The 16,927-nt window shown below is 30.6% G+C and overlaps 1 protein-coding gene and 1 long non-coding RNA gene across 7 annotated transcripts in view; both read right to left on the bottom strand.

The window, feature by feature from the left end:
* LOC135129808 (pseudouridylate synthase RPUSD2-like) overlaps nucleotides 1–16,927 on the bottom strand; it is a 395,425-nt gene that overhangs the window by 181,905 nt on the left and 196,593 nt on the right. The window lies entirely within an intron of this gene.
* Nucleotides 9,110–9,954, bottom strand: LOC135130464 (uncharacterized). 2 transcript variants are annotated; one of them, XR_010280783.1, is made up of 2 exons: nucleotides 9,716–9,954; nucleotides 9,110–9,655 (listed from the first exon to the last, which is right to left on the bottom strand). It is a non-coding gene; the product is annotated as an uncharacterized LOC135130464 (long non-coding RNA). The 2 variants fall into 2 exon arrangements; XR_010280784.1 differs by having other exon boundaries at nucleotides 9,110–9,591.

Here is a 16,927-nt window from a genome sequence, read left to right as displayed (position 1 = left end):
GGCCACAATTGTTGCTAGCAAACGTTTACATTTTATGAAAAATATAGGTATATAATCAAATTAGTTGCATTTTAATAGTTAAATTATATCAAGTTCACTAATTAGGGCATGAAATTGTCGTTTTAAATAAATGTAGTATAATGTAACGATTCTTGTTGATGCTATCGATTACTTTGGGTCGCGAAGTTTGGATGTTTGCTGGTTATGAAAACTGCCCGACTGTGACGAGGGCAATTTTCCAAGAAACAAACACAAACAATACGATCACTGCAAAGCTATATAATGAAATTACAAGCACAAAGCTATTTTTGTCAGTTAAATTTGGACACCTTTAATAAGTACATACGTGAATAAATTACGGTTTTATCATAGCAGTTTATCTTGGCATCTTAACGCTTATCTATAGTGCTTATCACAACAATCGCTATAATTACAACTGTACAATGGATTACTGTACAGTTAAGTATGGATTACTCGAATTTTCAAATAAGTATTTATGAAACCAGTTTCTATACAAAGGTATATAAGGGCATCTAAAACATGCATTAAAGTGCACTACACAATATATTACGCTCCTTTTTTTAACTCAAATAACTAGCAATTTCGAAATTGCTTCCTAGTTAATCAAGAGAAAAATATTTGAAAAGTTATGAACAATTTAATCAGTAGAGAGTCCGAGAAAACGTGAAGAAAGTTAGCTAGAATATATGTTGTTAGAGGTCTTTTTGTAAAAGGTAGAAATTATATATTTTTTAAAATAAATTTTGTGAAAGAAAATTTTCGGTGACCTACGGAAAATTTTTCAACGAAACGACAATTTAAGTAGTTAGAATAAAAAATAAGTACAACGTATAGATTTTTAAACTGACTTGCATATTTCCCTTTTTCGAAATAATTTGCTGTTCGTTGGCTCACGTATATATTTCTTCTGTTAACATATTTTTCTAATAAATCAATGTGAAAAAATATTTTCAGCAGATTCAGAGTTGATCGTTTTATTCCCTTGATTTGTTAGCAAGCTCTGGGAATGATAAACGACAACGCCAGACACATTTTTAATAAATTCGGTAAACATATTGTTTCATGTTACCGAAACTAATATGTTTTCCCCTGGAATGCTGACGGCACAGTTCTTAAGCAGATGCACTAAGATTATATATACGTTAATTAAATTTCCTAGTGTTTTAGTGAACATAATCCCCCGGATTAAATTCTCAACGGCATCAGTACTCGCTTAATATTATCTTAAAACTCTACCGAAATTGCATTCTCCCCATTAGACTAGAAGAGAAATAAATCTTACAAATTTGTTGTCGTCAAACTAAGAAATCGTACACTGAAATATAAAAACTATAGACAAACTGTTTCAAAAATATAATTATCAGAAAAGACAAATTCAAATGTAAATCCAGCTCTCAGAACACAATCTGCCGTTAACTCAAAAGCTAAGGCAAACAGCTTTGTCTACGGTGAACTCTTATGGATATTTAAACAGGTGTGGATTTTGAGAACGTAGAGTTATTTTAAATTCACCTCATTATTCTAATAAATAATGAGCGCGAATTCACCAATAAAAAATATACTCGTTGAGTACAATTCCACGTATAACATGCCGATAGACTTAACTGATACTCTGGACGTTACCCGCTGCTTTCAGCGAATCGTTAGTAAAACAAATGCGAGAGTAATTTGAAAAATTTGCGGCCTAACAGAAAAACAGGAGAGGGAGATTTAAATTTTTACCACAATAAAACGTTATCCCTCTCAAATAACAGGTATCAAACCAATAGTACTTCAAAATTACCGAACCGTATTTTCCAACACATAAAATTCTATATCGTGTTGTAATAAAGTTTGTTGTCAAAATCGGGTTGACTTCAATAACAAACTTTAACGAGTTGAAATATATATTGAGTAATGGTGCACTTTCAGATGCAGTTGTAATAGTATCACCGGAAAAATTCTATTTTCTTTTTCATTTTTGTAATCCGTCTCTATTTTAGATGTACGTCTACATCAGTGTTTTACTGTCATCTATTTTGTAATATTAAAAATATTTCTATATACTTACAACAACTTTTTGAAAATATCACAAACATTAACAATTGAAGCACTTGGGACAAAATTACTGAAACTAAAAAGGACTATCAAATACTAAATAATAGTAAATAAAAAAAATGTATTAGCCTTTGACTATCAGGCTGCAAATTTTTCAAAATACATATTCATAAAAATTACTCTCACTAGCTGTTGTTCTATAAAAATTTGCATGGGACAACATTCACCATTATTATATATAAAAAAAACTGTAGGATTCCTAGCAAAGAAAATTTCGTTGGTGATGCTCAAACACGAACAGTGAAGTTAACACTATTCTAACCTTTCAGGTTACATGGTCAGGGGCGGGTCAAAGGATTGTAAAGATGGCCCTAAAAGATAAGGGATATATTACCTTGCACTAGCTTTGAGACAAAAGATCGATTTCCATGTATAATCACCGGTTTTATGTTTGCAGTTCCCACAGTACGATTAATCCATAGGTTCTTTGTCGAACATCAACGCTTTTCAACGGAGCTCAGAAACCGATAAACACGATCAGCAAAAACTTTTAATTTCACTGATTAAACCTGAAAGACTCCATCGCGGAAATTGCTGAAGCAAAATTTGTTCGCTTTGAGGAAACGTTTCATTTTCATTTTAATTAGATCATTCATGGGGGAACTTTCTTTGACACACATTTTTAGATTGAATAACTGAATATATCACAAATTTACAATTCGTTCTTGCAACGTCTGCAACTCTAATGCTTCTCTATTCCGCCTTCCACAAATGTTTTCCAATTGTGTCGTTATTACTGCAACGTGAAAATTTTCAAGTATTTCATTCTCAACGTTACGCATTATTAACTTTTTACACCACACGCACAGCAATTTGTTGTATGAAGTTTGGTCGGTTCGTTTTTCTACGGTATGCTAAAGGTAAAATCATTGTGTAATATTAAGTTGAGGGGCTAAAGAACGTTTATACAAAATTCCATTAACTAATGAGTTAATTTAAGGATGAATCATAATCCCAAATTTAATACAAACAGCCATAAATAGAAAGTTTTCTATGATCTCACATAAAAAAAAAACTTACATAATTATTTTTAAGGTTAGAACAAATAATTACCGACAAAGAAACAGACGAATTGGTGTACTGACCCTGAATTTAATTATGATAATAATAAGTAGACATGAAATTGGAACCAAAGAGATATATCTAGCTGACGATTTAAATGACTGCATGCAACTGCTGTTAAGAGTACCTAATTAGACAAAAAAATATCATGGTGATCGTGGATTCTGCAACAGGAAAGTAGATATGGATTATAAGATTTTTGATTTTTTCAAGCAAATCATTTGAATAATCTTTTTCCAGTGTCTATTAGAACGAAAGTTAAAAAAATTATTATAAAAAGTAGTTCTATTCAAGCAAGGCCATTGCAAAGAGCCGAACTACTGAGATATAAATAGAATATTTGGTATTTAAACTGTCTTTGCAAACGTATGACATGAGATACAACCAGATTTTACGAGCATAGTTTTACTTGCTTTTCATACATGAAACAAAGAAACGTCAAGTTATTTGTCAATGCTGAAAAGCTCCAGGGTTTCTGTCAACAAAATTTGCACTTATACATCTCACTCAATATGATCAATAAACTAACGGTCTATTGTCAACACTAAACAACTAATTCGGCAACTATACTTCGTTTGTTTATGATATTTGCATAATATTGAGGGGCATATATCTATTTGAAAAAATAATAATTATCTGCAATCCTGAAACAACCTAAAAATTTATTATTTGTATTTTTACTGAAGTGCTTCCAATGAATTATGAAGAAGTTAATTTGTCTATCTAATTTTATTACCATTTTATCTCATCAACACATGTGTGTGTACATGATAGATTACAATAAAATACTAAACCAAATGCATGAATTTATATGGATGTTTGGGAGACACATTTGCACATTTGTTAATAGTCAACAAAAACAATGGTTTATAGAAGTGTTCTGGGATAATTAAAAGGTATTTTTAACTTCATTCGCATGCCGCATAATTTAGAGATTACAAAATTTGAAACTGAATTATTTATCTCTTCGAGAATGAAGGAGTTATTAAAAAAAATCCGAACAAATGATTCGTGAAAAACGCCCCGAGACGTGATATTGTTTGCATTGAATAATATTTTTATTTTTATGAACTGCTTACACGGGATAATATCAAAAATTTAAAAAGGAAATGATGTAGTAGGTATACTAATAATAATTTTAGAAACTACTTACATAAAACCTACCCAAAAAGTTATGAAGTCAGTCACGCTGCAGGTGGTTTGCCTAAAATGATTAGATGAGTAGGTTTAATAAAATAAATAAAAAAATGTGGTAGTACTAATCGAGAGAACCATAGCTTTAACAATAATTTTTTGTCTGCAGAAATGGATTTAAAATGATACTGAGAAGTTTCTGTAGTTGTGTCTAGACTTTGGTATGCTTTACCAAAAAAATCTGTGTTGTAGAATTACGTAAGCGCGGTTTGTTGGCAACAATCCAGATGATCTTTTTAATAACAATTTAAAACTTCGCGAAATCAGTTTTTTCTCATCCGAAATAGTCGCTTTTGGCGGGGGGAAGTGAAGAAATAGATAAAAAGTGAGATCTTAGTGTTGAAATAGTAATTAAACAAAAAAAAGAGAAAGAGCTACACAAGTAAAAAAATTGGTCGCAGTCAGTTGAGTGATGTCTCAACTTCCGCTGGAACCCGTTCAATGTGTTGCATGATGAATGTAATAAACGAATCCAAATATATTTTGAAATTGATTAATGGAAGGACTAAGCAATGCTTCTGATTTCGTTTGTTTATCAACAACGAAATCATACCGTTTCAATTTTTGCTGCGTTCATTAACAAGTGAATAATTCTATTGATACACTATCGCACAATGCTTTTATTTCAGTGCGTGTTAACAACGACCTACCTGAATTACACTAGATATTTATGGTAAATTCACGATAAGACAAATAAGTTATGTTCTAACGTCTTACGGAAATCGGAACTAAATATAAAACACTAATCTAATAACAGATCTCACGTTACTATTTCTGCAACTGCAAGCGAGAATATAGATCAATATATATATACATATATAATTATATATTTCAAGTCATAATTTTCTGAAAGCTACCTAATCTGTCATTTGCGACTTGAATAGACATAAGTTTAGCTGTCGTCTTAAAAATATGGGAATTAAAACACGGTACATATAGTGTACAGAGAGTAAGTACTCTTTAGATGATGTATAGCTGCGAATAATGCAATTGTCACAAAAAAAAAACAATTACTATGAACTTTTAGAATTTATTTTAAGTTCAAAACAAGCATTATTAAAAAATTCCAAGCGTTTTCATCTCACAATCAGATATGGATCATGGTCACCGCAAAATATAAATATATAAATGATTGTGAAATTTTAAAAGATGATTAAACCAATAAAAAATGGTTGTATTTGGCTCAAGGAAAGACTGACAAATGATACAATAAAAACAGGATGGAGAGAGAGTTCAAAATTTCGGTGGCACCAGCCGAAATACATAACAAATTCAAATAATAACATCAACAAAAAGAACGCAAGGCAAATTACAGATTAAGTGTCAAAGTAATGGCTTCGTAAAAATGACCACGAATGATATCGAGATTTTAGAAAATAAAATATTTCTCAGTATTCCCGACTCCAAAACGCATAAGAGATTATTTCCCTTTGTATCCCAAGATGATGCAGCCTTATTCCGAAAATATGTAGCATTGCAACTATCTCATGTTAATGTTACACATGGAAGAATATTTGTATAACAGAAATGGAAAGTGTGTAGTTTCACCTTGTCGCATTCATTTCTTTTTAAAAGTACCTGACAAAATACCACCAATTTCAAGTTTAAAAACCCAAAGAAGTACCGGTCATTGCATTACGAGATCTTCAACAATTTTTCTTGTCAACGCGAGTAGTGCAAGAACTCGAGGAGTGTGAATCAAGTAGCTTTGCAAGAAAATATTTAGAACGAAACCTGACGAAAAATTTTTCCACTAGCGTCGGACGCTTTTCAATTCGCAACGTGTCAAATGCCAAAAAACTAGAAGAATTTAAATCTAAAAATACAAATTTGGCAGCCCGGACTACACTGCACAAAGTATGCCGATGACAATAGATACAAACGGTATGTCAATCAATTTAATTTAGAGGTTGTCAAAACACTGAAATTCATGTTCACAAATTTTATATTTAGCGTACTATGAATTGCAACGAAAATCGTACGACACAAATACAGGCCAATAAGAGAATAGAATTTAGGACTGTTACCACAGCAACCAAAAAATTTCCTGGAAATTTTTGTAGCCATACTAACCTAACAGATATTAATAAGTAAATTTTTTTTAACATAATCACAATTGGGATAAAATTTATTGTTGATTTAAATAAAATACACAACTATATTAGTTATTAATAACATTTTTGTTAGAACAGTCTGTGGTGTTAGAGATTTGAATAAAATGACTCAAATTAGGGCTGTTTGTGTCTTGTATGATTTTCTTACCGAATACGCCCTCGTGCATTGATTAATATCCTCAAATTTTATTCTCATGCATTTCAAAAATGTATTAATTACTCCGAGAGTGAATCACGAGAGCTAATTAAGTTTTTGAAATGCATTCCGGAGATAATCAATGCACTAGGGATATTATAAGTGAAAATATGCTCATGAACAAAAAATGGAATATGGAAAATATAAAATATTTTTGTCATAAAAAATTAATTTCTAAAAATATCCGGTGATGATTCTGTTCTATAAATTCAGGCCTTTTAGGCTTCTAAATACAAAAGTGCAGGTTGATTTTAAAAATGTATGGAAATGTGAAAATATTGCATATTTTTGTCCACGGGTGAAATATAAGTTACTGTAATTATAACAACACATTCTAAACAATTACTACCTTTGTGAGTCGTTAACAGCATGCCGTCATTGTTTTTTTAAGTCGACTTTTCTGTCCTTGCTTAAATTATGGAAAAGAAAATATAACCCAATATAGTCTGACTCAAAAATGTATACATGATCCCTGATTGTTGTCAATTAATTAACACAACTTCCGTTTTATCTTGAACCTAATTTACATAGGTGCTTACACCACAACAAAAACATAAGCACTTATACTGTTCTTCAGGTTATCATGATCTCCACCTTCTACTTCTCCAATTCGTATACTAACTTCTTGATCTGGTGGCATACAAAGTCCGACATACTGCATTAGGCTGTGACGAAAGTGCTTTGATACTGTCTCTACTACACATACCTAAAAAATAAGCAGTATAAAAAAGTGTTTTTATTTAAAATTTTTGTTACCAGCAGCAAAGCAGGATTGAACGGAATTCCAAAAAAAATATTTTTTTTAATAACTTCAACTTGTCAAAATTTATATTAGTTAAAATAACTACAATTAATAAAAAATGGGTAGAATAGCAAGCGGTAATGTCCAAACTATTAATTAACAATATTGTGTTAACTGGAGGAATAATGGTCAACATACACTTAAAACCAACAAAAACGAGAATTCTGCGAAAGTACTAATAAGTACAATAACCTACGATGATTAAATAACATTCATTTACCAGCAATTTTATTTGCCAAAGCCTCTAAGTAACAAATTACGTAGTACAACAAGAGTTTAACATGTTAGTTAAGTAGTAATGGTGGTTTAGTAGTAGAAAAAAAAAACGAAAACAGATTGTTAGGCAATATATTTATTACTAATACAGCAAAAGACCAAACTGACATCATTTGAACTGGGTAAAGTTCTAGGAATGAATTAGGTCGTCGTTGCAGGTAGAATTTCAAATAAAAATGCCGACATTGCCACTGAAAAAAGATCAGTCTTCTTTCAATTTAAACTATATTGTTAAAGAATGATATTGCTGTGTAGAAATTTAATTCTTTTACAATTACAATTAAAAGCCCACTTTTATAACAATAAATTAATTTCTTAATATTGACTTCACAGTGTCACAATTATTAATATTCATTATATAAAGGAAACTTTTCTCACAAATAAGGAAGACATAATTATGTCGTTCGCTTTAACCAGTTTTTATTATTACCGAAAATATTAACTTCAAACTTAACACAACAACAGTTTTAAATTTTAAGAATAATTTCAAATTTTTGAACTTTGAACTCCGTTTGTCCAATCATTTTATCAGAGAACATAGAAAAGCGTCATAGTTTAAATCAAATGACTGTTGAGGACTCCTCAATTTATGTTGGCAGTAGTGTTTGTTTCTCACTAGCAATAAAATTAACTAGAAGAAATGTCATAATACTTATTTTTAACGATGCATTTTACTTTCGGCAAATTGACATTAGATTTACCAGAATAGTTCAAGCTGCTTACTGTTTCCTTCGGTTTCATTCACTTTCATGCAGGTCACACAAATTACAATTATAGTGAAACAAGGTTTTTATTGACATCGAATATTTAAGTTTGACACTTGCCTTTGGCGGTTGAGGCCTCCAATGTCAATAAGGATGGTTTTGCAAAATTGGCCTGTATGTCACATCTATATTAATCTATAATTTTATTCTAAATAACTAGGTAAAGCTCGCTGAAGAAAAGTTTGTGCGAGTAAAGTATAGTTTAAGTAGTTTAGTTAGTATGGTAAGTTTCACTATTTTGCAGTAGAAACTGCACAGAAAAAAGTTTACTTGTAAATTTACTGTGAAAATCACAGGTAATTTGTAACCCGAGATAATAAGGGTAATATTCCAACGAAATGTATTTTTAAGTTTGAATGTGATATTTACTTTTTGAATGTAAATCGAAATTACAAAAGAACATGTAAAATTACAAGTAAAATGTAATTTTGACGATTGTAAATTTACAATAAAATATGTAAATTTCCGTGAATGGGTATGTAAATTTCCGTGAATTGGTATGTAAATTTCCGTGAATTGATATGTAAATTTACAAAAATTATTGTTATTTTTAGTACTAGTTTTAATCAAAGAAACCATGTCGGACAAAGTGAACCTTTTATTTTATGGTGAAAAACATAATAAACATGTAATAAAATCATAAACACAAAACAAAGTCATTGATGTTGTATATACTTTACATTAATTTAATTTGTTCATAAGGCCAATTACTTTGCGTTTTGTTGGTGTTATTCTTTTTGATTTGGATCCTTGATCTGGATGTATTTTCAAAAAAAATCTTTGCATCATTTCCAAAACTGCTGATACTTCGTCTGGATATTCTAAATTCATTATAAAATATAACCCAAACGCCCAAGATACTGCATCTTTTAAAGTGACAACACTTGGAATCACTACTTGTCGTTCTAAAACTACGTGATAAATTGTTTGTGGATCGCTCTCTAGAAAAATACAAAAATACATTAAAATGTTATAGGTACAAAGACGTTTTAAATACTTGCCTATTTCAATTACACATGGCGCAGCCACCTTGATAATTTCATTTAAATTATTCATATCATCACCCTGTGATAAAAATTGCATTAACATTAAAGATGACATGGGCAAATTATAGTAAGTAATTATCCGCCTGGAAAGTGTACTTTTGTAACTGGAGGAAAATAGCAAACCAGAATAGTAAAGTACTTACCTTTAACAACAAAATACACTATTTTGTACAAAATATATTACCACAACTAATGCACTCCAACTTGTTATAACCTGCAAGCGTTATAGTAATGATTGCGTGCGCATCAACAATTCACAGTATGCATGTGATTTCACCGGTAGACTGGATTATTTTACAAAGTTGGAAGTAATTGTAAAAAATGTTAGTATATTTACGGTATTATAAAGTATAATTCATTTATAAAGTGAATATACATTTACAATTGCGATTCTATATTGTGTTTTTTCAATTTGACTTGTGAAAATACAAATAGTGACACAAGTTTACTTATTTTATGCACAATGCTGCTAACTTAGGTAAATTTACTAAATTTAAGTAAAAAAATACATAAAAAGCAACAGTAAAATAATTGTAAATTTACACGACTTTTTTCTGTGTGTACTTGTAAACTCGCTGTGTAAGCACCAACAAATTATTCTAACTCTAATATAGAGACCTGTGTTATATATATTTTATTCACTTGATGTTAATTAATTTCAAAATATTATTTCCAATATAACTTAAAAAAATTATCATTTTTATCATAAAAATGATGCTCGATTTTAAAAACTCGAATTAATATGCTGTTTATCATTATAGGATGTTGTTAGTTAACTTAATAAAATTGGTGACAAAGTTTATTAAACCAACAATTACTGCTTCTTCTTACAAGCTAAAATCACCAGTAAACAAACTATCAAATTTAACTATAATGTTATTTGGTAAGTGTAAAAACTAAAATTGGAAACTTAAAATTAACTACAAAATCTTGCAAGTTAATGGAGCAACTTTTGCCAATTACAAGTTTTTCAGTAAATCACTCTGTTACAAAAATTACTTCAATCTCCTGTTAGAATGAATTAACAAACTGTAGAGAACAAACTCTGTGGTTTAAAACAAATAACATAAACGAAAACAATGTTCGTATTTCTTCATCACTTGACCTTAAATGTAACATTTCCAGACAAATTAATCAATAATTAAAAACAGATGGTGCGAATAATCCAAACGGAATGTTCGAGTTTCATCATCAATCAAAAAGGAATTATTTCCCAAAAGCCACTGGACAGGTACAATACATCACTAGTTAGAATTATTCTTAGCGACATTTCATCCCACCGAAAGTTTGAAAGTTGTTGTAATAAAAAGGAGTGACGAAAAAAATTCTTCTTGCTGAAAATTTCCTGTTGGTGGGACAGGTAAAATGTTGTAATTTCGTGGCGAGAGTTATATGTGGTTTTCTCTCCGTTTATTGATTTATCGTGCAGCAAAGAGTTGCGTGAAAAGAAGAAAAGTTTCAGGCCTCGTCGAAGCTTTCTTTAACGCTAAGTTGTGAGATATGTATATCACAATTATGTGGAATCACTTATGTGATACAGTGTTGTGTATATATATGTACCGTATAATGAATTTGCTACTGCGTTTAGGAACTTTGACAGTCGTTGTGACTTGAAAAAAAAACAGAAACACCTTTGCCCTCGCATCATTTGTCTTTATTTTTATCAAAATATTTCGTACTCCGTGTTAAAGGAAGGTTAAATTCACGACCGACCTGAAAATAAATGTAAGCATAAGTGTCGCTCTTTCTCTAATTTTAATTATCACCGTGTGTTATACAACTAGCCAACATCCAGTGTTTGAAGATGTGATTCTCAGTAGGTACAATCATATTAAATTTTATAACACGTGTATATTCGAAATATTTGAAGCTTTTTATCAGTGCTTCGTAACTATGTTGAAATTTAGAAAAAAATGTCAACTGTTTTCATATAGCGAAGCAAAGTTAAATGTCCTCTACACGAAGGTAATAATAGAAGTTTAGTCGCTGATTGCGGTAGATACGTATTTGCCAAAACTGTCGGCAGACTGTTAAATTAGCTGAAGTGTGCCAAGAGATACACAATACATACTTCTTATTAATTAATCAAAAATAATTTTTTTAAAATAATGAACCTCCTATTTATATAAAAAAGTTATAAATTTTATGAACCGTCAAAAAATGCCTGAATTGCAAAGAAAAAAATTTACAGAACGCATATGCGTTTATTATATTAATAATATTAATAACGTTTTGAGAGATAGATTACATTTCAAAAATCAAACATTATTAAATCAAAATACATATATAACGTTTATTATATAAGTTATATGTGTGAGGATACCGCCCAACGAAAGAGCCGCGAATAAAACAGCTCCCGACAAAAGTATATTGTGTGCATAAAAACATTACTACTTAATAAAGATCTGACCGGACCTGACCCCTCTATTGTCTCAAACACTGTGTTTTCTAAAACAAAAATAATTTCGTTTTTTAACTATAAAAATTTTATACCGGTATTTTGACGCGGCTATTTTGTCGGGTCTATTTTGACGCGTCACAATCTGTGAGTGTCACTGCAACTACAATATAATCTTATTTAAATTTAAATCCATCTGGAAGTGTAGTACTGAAACTATTTATTTTCCCCGTAGGTACTTTTAACACTTTTAAGATCATTTTTGTTAGTTGTGCATAACGAGCTTGTATCCTGTATCAAAACGAAGTTTCCGAATTCCAGTTTTATTTACAAATTTGAGCACCATCTTATTAAGTAAAATACTGGGATAAGGTGTTGAAAAAAATCTTACATCTCAATATTTAAAGTTTTTATTTTCAATTACTTTCGTTTAAACAACCACCCAAGGGAAGAAAATAATTGGAATAGTTTAAATCTTCTGACACAAAGTTTTTCCAGCATTTTAATTCGATAAAAAACTTTCATTTTTCAAAGTAAAAAATTTCCAAGGAAATTTTAAACGAAACAATTTAGGTTTTTTCTTTCAACTTTCATTTCATACTGTAAAATTCAATAGAATAAAACAAACATCGATAAAATTCCAACTAAAGCTTACCACTTTTCTATCAAATTTATCCAAATATCCTAAAGACGTTTCATGAAAAAATTATAATTAAAAATATACTTCTACAAATGTTAATCACATACAGCATTATGAGTAGTTTCATTTATTTATCATTTTCTGCATCGAGAAATTCCTTCATAAAGTTCCGGTTGTGTTGTTTTCACAACGATTAACTTTAAAACAAGGGTAATACACAATGTCGACATAATTATTCAATAATAATTATATCCGACAAATGGACAAGGTTGAAGTGGAGTAGTACACAATATAATTAATATAGACAACGTTAAATTAGACATACTGTTAAAGATTCCCCAATGTTACGACATGTGCAATATAACAGTTCTTACAATTTTCTATTATTGACTAACAACTCCACAATATCCTTCGTTTTCAAGTCTGTAAATGGCTTTTGATGCAAAACACTAAAATGGAGCTTTACAGATACGGATAATATCTGTATTCTCCTCGTTCCAAATTTAGCAGACGTCGTAAACAACATCATTGCCGAAATAATTCGAAAAAATATCGTATACTCTCTTCTTTCAAGTTCCTTCATAAACAAAAGTAAAAAACTTTTAATGCGCTCAAACATCCTCATGCTTGAGAGACTTCATTGTGATAAAAGTTGCCTATTCGACATATTACAAGATTTTTTCAGTTCGAGAGGCACTCGGCAGACTGAAGCCCATTCTGATTTTGCATTTCAGCGAAAAAACTTTTTAAGTACAGTCGACAAAAAACTGTGCATTCATAATTCTAATAAGACGTAACGTAATCCCATTCCAAAATTAAAGACGGCCTAAAATTCTTAGGCCTGACTTGGCACAACTCCGGAATATTGAGAAGCATTATCAACAACATGACTGAAAAGCGGTTTTCCGGTTCATTCAGTCTGCATGAAATTTGCACGATGACATTCGATACTGTAACGAGCACAACAGGAAATGATAGGGTGCCGTGTACGATTCATTAATAAAAGCGATATCAACGTAAGGCATCCTATTTTGCGAGCTATATAGAAAATGACGAAAGATTTTCCCCTTGAATTTTCTCTTGTATTACGTGATGAATTTTGCTATCAGTTTTGCGGAGGGGAATGCGTTACGCTGGAAAGTTAGGGGTTTTAGGAAGTGTGTATACGTTCCATTCCTTGATCCTCGACCACACAAAAAAGTTTAGATTTGTATCGACTCCTTCGCCACGGCAACACTAAATCACGCTTACGAATTTTCGCTTCTTGTTTTATCAATAATGCGATGAGAGGAAGGAAATTTATTATAATGTTGCGCCGTGTTAAGATAAGATACGTTTGTGTGAATTTAATACATGTTATTTGATTTACTTAGAACTTTTACAATAAATGTGCAACTGTTGAAATTAACTCATCATAAGATTTTAACTGCAAAAGTTGATAACTAAAAGGACGAAAATACGTAGGATTGTTATTAAAATTTTCTGCCTAAAGGAACATTTGTATTTTTGAATTAATAAACAAAGCATATAATAAATTCGTTTTTCAAGAAAACTGAAGCATTTTTGCACGGATCGCCTCACTTGCTTATACAAATGAAAAATAGCAGTTTTATAACCTTCCACTTCTTATACGCCACCTAATTTGCAAATTGCCTTTTTCTTCTCTTTTTTACTGAATTGTTATATTTTATTACTTTCTTATCAGAATACATTTTTTCTGGTTAAAGCTAATGTAATTTTTTTTGTTGTAGTGGCAAAAACGAGAATAATGAATTTACGTTTAAAAACAAATTTAACAACTGTGTACATAAAAGAAATACCCAAGCGCAGATCTGAAAACACAATAAGATGAGGTTTAAAATCAGTAACTTGTTAATACACTTCCAAAGCAAGAGAACTGCTTTAGTGCAATTTACAAGAGTTCCACTTTAAAAATGTCTATGCAATAAATACATATTTCTATCTATTTTTCCAAACAGAAGTACTAATATCTTAAGGATCAACAATTAAAAAATTGTGTTGCACTCAGCATAGTTGACTGCCATTTTGGGATCAAAGATCTGGACAAGTAAATACGTGTAGATATTTAAAAAATTACGAAAAACATCTCTGTAGTAAAAATTTATATGTGGGATTTATTGCGGCGTATATGGAAAGCTAAACCACTTTTTTCTTATTTCTCAAGTCAAACATCAAACAACACGCAAGTGCTTCTGCTGCTCCCATCCCAAAAAAATCCAGGTGTAAAATACTAAATCAAAATTCGATATTATCGATAAAATATAGCGATAAAACAACTCAATAATGTTAGTAACTTTAGAGTTGTATAAGCCAAAAACAGTGGGGAAAGCCGCGTTCTGAAATTTCCATAACTAACTGAGATATGGATTTTTAAAGATGTGTGATAAAAAATTTACAATTTTACTACGAATGACAAAGAAAGTGGTGGAATTTGATAACAATAATCTGCTAATAACAGAAATGTTTCGTTCTGAGAATCTATTGAACATCCCACACGAGAAAAAAGTAGGGAATAGTCTTGATAGAAGGTATCCGCGTATATTATAATTTTTTTGACCCCAACATCGTTTTATTTGTTTTATTAGATCTTCCATCTTTTAGTTATTTGTACAGAAAAAATATACTTGGAAAGGCACCACCTAAATAATTTTCAATTTGTCGAGCTTCTCCGGCTATTGTAATAAAGGTGATATGAAGCACACATAAAAACGCGGCAACGACGCCAACGATGTCTCAAACAGAAGCAAATCTGCCGAATTGGCTTTAGGCTATAACTGTAATATCGATTTTCTCCAAAGTGACTCAGAAGAAAAACAGCTCATGCTTAATTAAATTACTTCAATTGCTGATATCTTAAACAATAAATTGTTTACTTTTTCTACGCAATATAAACATTTTAATTAAATTTTGAGAGCAAATCATAAACATCAAATGTTTTATATTTCGTTATTTCAGTAACAATGGAAACACGCTGAAAGTATTTACATTTTACATCAAAGAAACGTTCTGCACCGAACAAATTTTTATTTTCAAATAATTTGATGAAAGCGCGTTCATTAATGAGACTCTAGTTATTTCGTCTGTCAGTGTAGTAATTATTATTTCACTTTAATTTCTCTAATGAATAAGGCAAACAGTAACCCTGGAAAATTAATTCTGATTTACGACACGAGTCACATGGGATGGTCATATCACACAATTAAGCATAAAACTATAATTACTAGTACGATTTATGGCACAAGCCCCATGAAGTTACGTTTATTGACTCAATCTATATTTAGTGTTGCATTAGCAACTAAATAAGGTTACGATTTTTGTGTATAGACTATCATAAACAGCTATTATTATTGATTACCATTTCACTTTATTAGGTCGACGTAACACTTACTTCATACGTAAAATGGATGAAATTTTAACAGTATTATTAAAAATTTAAGATATCCATCACCACATATTACATTTGTTCAAATATGTTTGATTCTATGTTAAAAACATGCCGATAAGAACGAAATATTTGAAATTATAATTGTACACTTATACAAAAGTATTAAATTGCTTATATTTTTTTCATGTATTTGTTCACTACATACTACTATGGTATTAAATTACCTAACTTCCCTATTTGTACTTACATATACTTATATGTCTTAATAAAATTTTTTGATATGTCCAATCTCTTGGAGCAGCGTAGTTGCATTTTTTGCAACCTATACGAGTATACTTCGTCGTTTTTGTACATAGTTTTAAAATCAGAAGTGCAGAAACTAACTGAACTGGAAAATAATCGAATGACATTGAAAAAAATAAAACTAGTAATGTAGTATTAAAAACTCGAACTACACTTCAAAAAAGTCACACAAAATCACTTCCATCTAGCTCTATAAATAGTTTTAAAGAGACTTGCACAAATTAGATCGTAGATAATCAAAATAGGTTAATGTTATCTCAGGGTAGACTCACATTTCTCCCAGCACGTTCGTTTTCCTGGCGATTAAAAAGAAGAAAATTAGTCCTTAATTAATTGAACTGTTGCTAGTTATGTCAAAAATTAATTAGCTAACACATCTGAAATTTCAGAGGGAAATATTCAGCTGTGTAAAACAAGTGGAAAGAGGACATTTTCTAATATCACTATGTATTTGGCGAATAAACAATGAGTTTTTTAGAACCGAAAGCATAACGCTACATTTTCACAAATTCCATAATCCAGACTGAGCAATTTAAAAAGACACAAGATAAGTTCTTTATTACAGCGGTGATATTGCAAAGCACTGTTACATCAAGGAATAAGAGGCT

This window comes from Zophobas morio, unplaced genomic scaffold (genome assembly GCF_036711695.1).
Source record: "Zophobas morio isolate AGI-343-1 ecotype UQ-CSIRO unplaced genomic scaffold, CSIRO_AGI_Zmor_V1 ptg000017l, whole genome shotgun sequence".
Lineage (NCBI taxonomy): Eukaryota > Metazoa > Arthropoda > Insecta > Coleoptera > Tenebrionidae > Zophobas > Zophobas morio.
The sequence above is the reverse complement of the archived record's forward strand: the minus strand, read 5'-3'. Positions and strand labels throughout refer to the sequence as shown.